This window comes from Carassius auratus, chromosome 9, assembly GCF_003368295.1.
Source record: "Carassius auratus strain Wakin chromosome 9, ASM336829v1, whole genome shotgun sequence".
In the NCBI taxonomy this organism is placed as follows: domain Eukaryota; kingdom Metazoa; phylum Chordata; class Actinopteri; order Cypriniformes; family Cyprinidae; genus Carassius; species Carassius auratus.
The window spans coordinates 3,652,416-3,660,805 of NC_039251.1; positions in this window are offsets into that span (position 1 = coordinate 3,652,416).

The window sequence follows — 8,390 nt, forward strand, 5'->3', positions numbered from 1 at the left end:
TGTTCTGCACGCTTGGTAAACAAACTACAGCTAGTCCAAAATGCAGCAGCAAGAGTTCTTACTAGAACCAGGAAGTATGACCATATTAGCCCGGTCCTGTCCACACTGCACTGGCTCCCTATCAAACATCGTATAGATTTTAAAATATTGCTTATTACTTATAAAGCCCTAAATGGTTTAGCACCTCAGTATTTGAATGAGCTCCTTTTACATTATACTCCTCTACGTCCGCTACGTTCTCAAAACTCAGGCAATTTGATAATACCTAGAATATCAAAATCAACTGCGGGCGGCAGATCCTTTTCCTATTTGGCGCCTAAACTCTGGAATAACCTACCTAACATTGTTCGGGAGGCAGACACACTCTTGCAGTTTAAATCTAGATTAAAGACCCATCTCTTTAACCTGGCATACACATAACATACTAATATGCTTTTAATATCCAAATCCGTTAAAGGATTTTTAGGCTGCATTAATTAGGTAAACTGGAACCGGAACACTTCACATAACACCGTACTTTCTACATCATTAGAAGAATGGCATCTACGCTAATATTTGTCTGTTTCTCTCTTGTTCCGAGGTCACCGTGGCCACCAGATCCAGTCTGTGTCCAGATCAGAGGGTCACTGCAGTCACCCGGATCCAGTACGTATCCAGACCAGATGGTGGATCAGCACCTAGAAAGGACCTCTACTGCCCTGAAAGACAGCGGAGACCAGGACAACTAGAGCCCCAGATACAGATCCCCTGTAAAGACCTTGTCTCAGAGGAGCACCAGGACAAGACCACAGGAAACAGATGATTCTTCTGCACAATCTGACTTTGCTGCAGCCTGGAATTGAACTACTGGTTTCGTCTGGTCAGAGGAGAACTGGCCCCCCAACTGAGCCTGGTTTCTCCCAAGGTTTTTTTCTCCATTCTGTCACCGATGGAGTTTCGGTTCCTTGCCGCTGTCGCCTCTGGCTTGCTTAGTTGGGGTCACTTCATCTACAGCGATATCGTTGACTTGATTGCAAATTAAAACAGACACTATTTCAACTGAACAGAGATGACATCAATGAATTCAATGATGAACTGCCTTTAACTATCATTTTGCATTATTGAGACACTGTTTTCCAAATGAATGTTGTTCAGTGCTTTGGCGCAATGTATTTTGTTTAAAGCACTATATAAATAAAGGTGATTGATTGATTGATTGATCATTAGCGCCGGCATGAATAACAATCTTACTGTATTTACGTTTAGCATTAGCCAGCACTTTTAAATTTGCCAAGATGTCAGGCGCTCTGGCTCCCGGTAAACATTTGACTATGGTGGCTGGTGTCTCTATATTCACGTTCCGTACAATAGAATCGCCAATAACTAGAGCACTTTCATCAGGTTTCTCAGTGGGTGCATCACTGAGTGGGGAGAACCTGTTTAATGTTTTGATCGGAACAGAAGAGCGGTGTTTTGACCCACGACTACGCTGCCTCACCGTCACCCAGTTGCCCTGCTGCAGGGGCTCTGCTGGAACCGGACAATGTACAGGAATCCCTGAGCTAGACGCATCCAAAGCCATATCTAGAGCCCTAACATTCTTACTGTCCTCAATTAAAGTTTGGATGCGTGTCTCTAATTCTGAAATCTTCTCTGTCAGCCTAACTGTTTCCCTGCATTTATCACATGTGAATCCCTCATCAGCGACAGAGATAGATAAACTGTACATGTGGCAAGAGGTGCAAATAACAATTGTAGGAGAAGCCATTACTCACCGTGCTTGATGAAATATTCTTACTGCGGTTGTTTGATGAACTTGTGGAAAACTCACATCTGAGTGACTATGAGGTTGGCTACATACCTCCAGTGGACCCTCCTCCAATCTCTTCTTCTCGCTGTCACAGCCAACATAAGAGCCAATCGAGGAAAACGTCCCACAGTAAAGCCAGCTCTCATTCCAGATCCAGTGGTCATTCCATTATCTCTGGTGTGCAAGCTACTTCTGCACTCACAAGCAGTCAGGCAGCCATGGTGGATGAGAGAATCAAGCAGAGGCAGTATGACAACTTACGTCAGCAGATAGAGGAGGACACGTTGGCAGAAATAGAATATCAGAGGCTGCAAACACAAGCTAAAGAGGCTCAACGTGTTCAGGAGGCTCTCATGGCAAAGGAAGCACTAACTAACCAATTAGAACGACAACGTAAGCTAAAAAAGGCAGAGACTGACCTAGAAGTGGCCAAACTGGTGAATTCTTTGCTCAGCCAAGATTTGAGTGTGGACGATGCAAGTTCTGAAGGATCCCCACACACAACTGTGCCACCACCACAGTCACTTCATGCCAGCCCAGTCCAGTCTCATGTATCTCCGCAATCTCCCAGCCCTGTATTGTACATGATGCAAGCAAAGCAGACTGTCTCAGAGGCACAGAGCACATCAAGGGGACCATGCATAGTTCAGTCACTCAAAACTCCTCCATTGACATTACAAGCAACTATGCCATTACTGGTTCCAGCTTACACCGCACATCCATTGTCCGCATGTACAGTCACTCAAACCCAAGGAAGATCACAAGTAGCACATTATGAGGAGAATATGTCACATGTCTTGCAGCAGCCAAGCCCAGTCTCAATACCACTACCTCCATTCAGCCCTGTGCAACAAGCAGCGACTCAGCTTGCGACACCATACACAGGTAGTGTTCTGATATCACAGACTAGACCTCCTGTTGCACCCATTGAATCAACCTCACATGTGAATACTCCATTACAAAGGCAATCAGCCACTCTTATGAGTCAGAATCAGCCTATTCCAACCACTCATCATAGAGCACCTCTCTTATCTAACACACCTATCTGCCCTCAACCATATTCACCTCTACCTGTTCCTCAAGCTGGTTACATACCTCAACCCGGGACAGAACTTCTGATGGCAGCAGCCTATGGCATTCCTCGCCCCACACTACCAGTGTTTGAGAGTGGCACTGAAAGTGACTTTGCTTTGTTGAAGTTGGCCTTAGATAATCTCTTAAGTCACCATACTCACATCAGCAAGCAGTACAAATACCAAGTGTTGCTGAGTCACCTGAAATTTGCTAGTGCCCAACAACTGGCTAAAGCATATATGCACCACCCACAGCCATACACCACAGCCTTGCAAGCTTTGCAGGAGAAGTATGGCCAGCCCAGACAGCTTGTGCAATCTGAGTTAGGTGCAATCATGAGTACACCACCCCTTAAAATGGGTGATTCCAATGTATTTGACTCATTCGCCTTATCTGTCCAGTCCCTAGTAGGCATGCTGAGAACACTGGAAGGTCAAAACGGGTATGAGCTCATGTGTGGTTCTCACGTAGACCACCTTCTGAGTAAACTGCCACCTGCTTACCGAGACAGCTTCGTAGAATACTGCCTGAGTCATGGAATTCTACAAACTGGTACAGACAGAACCTATACTCTCCCCGACTTAGCATCCTGGTTACAAACGAAGTCACAAGCTAAACGTATCTCAAGCCGAGCAGCCGCTGTATTTCAGTCCGACACTACAAAGTTATCTGGGAAGAGTAAATACACTCCATATCATCGAGAGCGTTCAACACCTATACTTCTGACATCAGAGAAATCTGTCAAGCCTTTTGCACCGGCACAAGTAAAAGTCATTTCCAAGCCAAAGCCCTATTGTCCTCATTGCGACAACCAAGATCACTATCTCAACTCCTGTGATAAATTCAAAAGGCTGACCACTGCACAGATCATCACCTGGATCGCAGAGGGCAAATGCTGTTGGAACTGTGGTCGGAATCATTCAGCTGACTCCTGTAACCTCAAGCGACCGTGTAAAATCTGCAAAGAGCTTCACCTTACCGTGCTGCATGACTCAATTAATTACACCTCCAGAGCAGTGCTTATGGTAAGCCTACCATCGACACAGATCTATCTAGATAGACCCAACCGCTCACAGAAAGTCATGCTTAAAGTAGTCAGAGTCCTCTTGCACAATGGTGGCCAAACCATGGAAGCTCACGCTGTCTTAGATGACGGCTCTGAAAGAACTATCGTCCTTCCCCAAGTGGTTCAACAGCTCAGGCTAAATGGAGCTCCAGAAGTTCTTCCCTTGCAGACAATCCACCAGAGCCAGAGCTCCTCATAGGGTCTGATATGCCACACCTCCTGATGCCAGTTCAGCCAGTGCGAAGAGGAGCAGAGAGCAGCCCCATTGCCATATGTACCAAGCTTGGTTGGGTACTCCAAGGCCCAATGTGTCCAATTCAGCCCCCTAAAGGTCTGCAACAATGTTTGCATATTATGACAGCCCCAACACGTGACGAGCTGTATCAGCATGTTGAGCGCTTGTGGCAAGTTGACACTGTTCCATACAATGAAAAGGTGATGATAAGATCGAAACAAGACCAACAGTGCTATAACCTTTTGCAGACTGCCACTGTCAGAGTGAACGTGGATGGTGTCCTGCGGTATGCTACTCCACTGCTGAGGTGCACTCCTATCACTTTGCTTAATGCAGGGATGGAGTCTGTGCTCCCCAGCTTAAGAAACATTGAGAGAAAACTGGCCAAGAATCCTGAGCAAGCACAAGTTTACTGTTCTGAGATTCAAAAGCTTGAATCAGCAGGCTACATTGCTAAGATAGCACCAGATGAGGTAGACAAGTCCACAGAGTCATGGTTCATTCCCCACCACATAGTGCACCACAATGGAAAGGATCGAATAGTCTACAACTGTTCCTTCCAGTACCATGGTCAGAGCTTGAATGAACAACTCCTTCCAGGGCCAACACTTGGGCCATCTCTGTTGGGCGTGATATTGAGGTTCCGGCAACATGCAGTTGCAGTGAGCGGGGACATAAAAGGCATGTTCCACCAAGTACGTTTATTACCTGGTGACAAATCGTTACTGCGATTCATCTGGAGGAACATGAACCAGGAAGCTCACCCAGACATTTACGAGTGGCAAGTACTTCCCTTCGGTACGACCTGCAGCCCATGCTGCGCCACTTATGCTCTTCAGTATCATGCCCAAGAATACCATGACATACGACATACCATGGCTGGATTAGTTGACATTGTGGAGACCTCATTCTATGTGGATAACTGTCTTCACAGTACCCCCGATCAAGGTGAGGCCAAGGCCATAATAGATGGATTGCGTCAGTCCTTGCTACAGGGAGGCTTTGAAATCCGACAATGGGCATCCAATGTGCCATCCATTCTCCGACACCTCCCATCGGAAGCCAGATCAGCTAGTAGTGAGTGCTGGTTGTCTCAGAGTAGTACTGACCTTCAAGAACTTACACTCGGCTTACAATGGAATTTCCACGACGACACCCTTGGGTATAGAAACCGTGTAGCAGAACCTGCTCAGCCCACTATGAGGAACCTGTATAAGACTTTGGCAAGCCAATATGACCCCTTGGGGTTCATCCTTCCCTTCACCACGAGGGCAAAGACTCTGATCCAGGATCTCTGGAAACACAACCTAAGCTGGGATGACCCTATTGAACCCTTACATCTGCGTGAGAAATGGTCCACATGGATTGCAGAGCTTTCCAGTATCACCAAACTACAATTCCCTCGACCTTAAGCTCCTGGCAAGTCCGACACTCCTTCCACTGTCAGAGAGTTACATGTCTTTTGCGACGCCTCGGAGAGGGTATATGGATCTGTCGCCTACCTTCAGGTCACCGACGGGAGTGATGAAGTCCATGTCACCTTTGTCCTTGCTCGATCGAGAGTGGCCCCTAGGAAATGTCTATCTATGCCCCGCCTGGAGTTGTGTGCGGCGCTCTCTGGAGCTCAGATGGCCAAAGTCATACAGACTGAACTTACCATTCCCATACACCAAGTCACATACTGGACCGATTCAACACGGTGCTGCATTGGTTAAAATCAGAATCTTGCTGATACAAAGTCTTTGTGGGGTCCAGAGTAGCCGAGATCCAGACACTGACAGATGTTTCCAGATGGTGGTATGTTGACTCCGCTAGAAATCCCGCTGACCACATCACCAGGGGTCTTACTTTAGCGGAACTAGCTTGCCCCCACCAATGGAGATCTGGTCCTTCCTTCCTGACTCAACCACAGAATAAGTGTCCAGCATTACCCAGTACAGGATCTGAACCAGACCTGAGTGAGATGAAAAGAGCATCCTTTGTTGGAGCAATCACAGTTGTTCCCAGTCCAGTGCCTTTAGACATCAGTCAATTCAGAACCTGGAAGGAGCTACTTCAAGCAACTGTGGAGTCCTGTGATGGGGCGGCCAACTCTGACAATTCTTCTGAAGCCTCAAGGTATATACAGGCAGAGAAGCTCCTCTTAGCACAGGCACAGCTTGATTCATTTCCAGAAGAATTGCGGGCTTTGAAAGCTGGACAATTCATCTCGACAGACAGCCGATTGAGGTCTCTCGCTCCAGAATATGACAAAGATACTGGTCTTATCAGAGTGGGAGGACGACTTCGTCGTATTGAAACCCTGCCTCCTGATGTCATTCACCCTATTGTTCTAGACCCTCAACATCAGGTCACAAAGTTGCTCATCCAAGACATAGATCAACAGCTCAATCATCCTGGTGCAGAACGAGTACTAGCGGAGCTACGGCGTCGCTATTGGGTGCTTAGAGGCCGTGAAGCTGTGCGCAGACACCAACATTTCTGTCAGGATTGCCAATTTTGGCGCTCCAAGCCACAGAACCCAAAGATGGCTGACCTTCCACCATGCAGGCTACGTCTGTTCAAGCCACCATTCTTCTCCACTGGCGTAGACTGCTTCGGGCCCTTTCAGGTGAAGATAGGTCGACGTCATGAAAAGAGATGGGGGATCTTATATAAGTGCTTGACAACCAGATGTTTACATTTTGATCTCCTTGAACACCTAGACACAGACGCTTTTCTCCTGTCATTACGACGCTTTATAGCCCGCAGAGGGAAGCCCTTTGAGATATTATGTGACAACGGCACCAACTTCACTGGAGGCGATGATGAGTTAAGAGAATCCTTTAGTCAAATGACACCTGAACTTCAGACACAACTGGCTAAACAACAGATCCAGTTTCGCCATATCCCACCGAGCGCCCCTCACTTTGGCGGTACATGGGAGCGAGAGGTGAAGTCAGTTAAGACTGCTTCACGAGTCATTTTACGGGAACAATCCGTGCCTGAATCTGTGCTGCAAACATTACTAGTGGAAGTAGAGGGCATACTCAATTCCAAGCCACTTGGCTATGTTTCGTCGGACATTGCAGACCCGGACCCTGTGACCCCGAACATGTTACTCATGGGACGCCGTGATGCCTCCTTACCACAAGTCCTTTATGACTCCAACGAGCTCTTGGGCAAACGCAGGTGGCGACATAGCCAGGTATTGGCTGATCAGTTCTGGACTGCTTTCATATGCAGGTATCTACCAGAACTACAGGGCAGACAGAAATGGACATCGGATGGCAAAGGGTTGGCAGTAGGACAAGTGGTGCTCCTAATTGACCATCAACTCCCACGAGCACTATGGCCTGTGGGTACCGTGACAGAGACCTATGCAGGAGCAGACAAGAGGATTCGGACAGCTAAAGTCAAAGTCAAGGACAAAACATATCTGCGTCCTGTTGTGAAACTGATTCCACTTCCTCCAAAGAGGGATAGGGATAAAGACACTTTGGATGGCCTTTCTTAAGGGCTACAATTAGCCTGCGGGTAATTGGGGGCGGCAATGTCAGAAAGACCATAGGAACGGAAATTAAGAAACTGTTTCTGACGGACTGATGTTGTAGTTGCTACTTCCAATAGACTGATGCAATAGCCAGCTCCAGACGTGCGATCTCAATTATTGTTCAATGTTGTGCGTTCATGCAAACAAATGTGAGTAATCATGTAAATATTTAATTAACACTTTGTAGTTATAATTGTGAATGTCTGGTGATCTGTGGAATGTTTATATATGTGTAATGACGATCGCGATTTGACCGCAAATAGGCGCTAATTTCCATAAGACGCGTTAGTCTGATCACATTGAACACACCTGTTGTTGTATTTCATGCTGCGTCATGCCTTGTATTGGAGTTTACATATATAATATTCATATATTATCTGATAGTTAAATATTCGTTTGTGATGAGTGATTTAATCAGTTATTGATATTTTGTGAGTTAATTTGCAGTGAATATATACAGATGTTGTATTCATATTGTATTCTCTTTATCTGTTTAACAGACCACACACACAACGCAATAACCTATGTCAAATACTGCCATTTGATCCATCACATCTTCAGATGATGTTGTAAGGGATATCACTGCTTACCTGAAAGTACTATTAAAGAAAAGCTTGAAAGGATTCACATCGACCATGCCTGATTCTCTAACCGGAATCAATGTCCATATTTGTCCGCCAGTAGAACTGAAAAT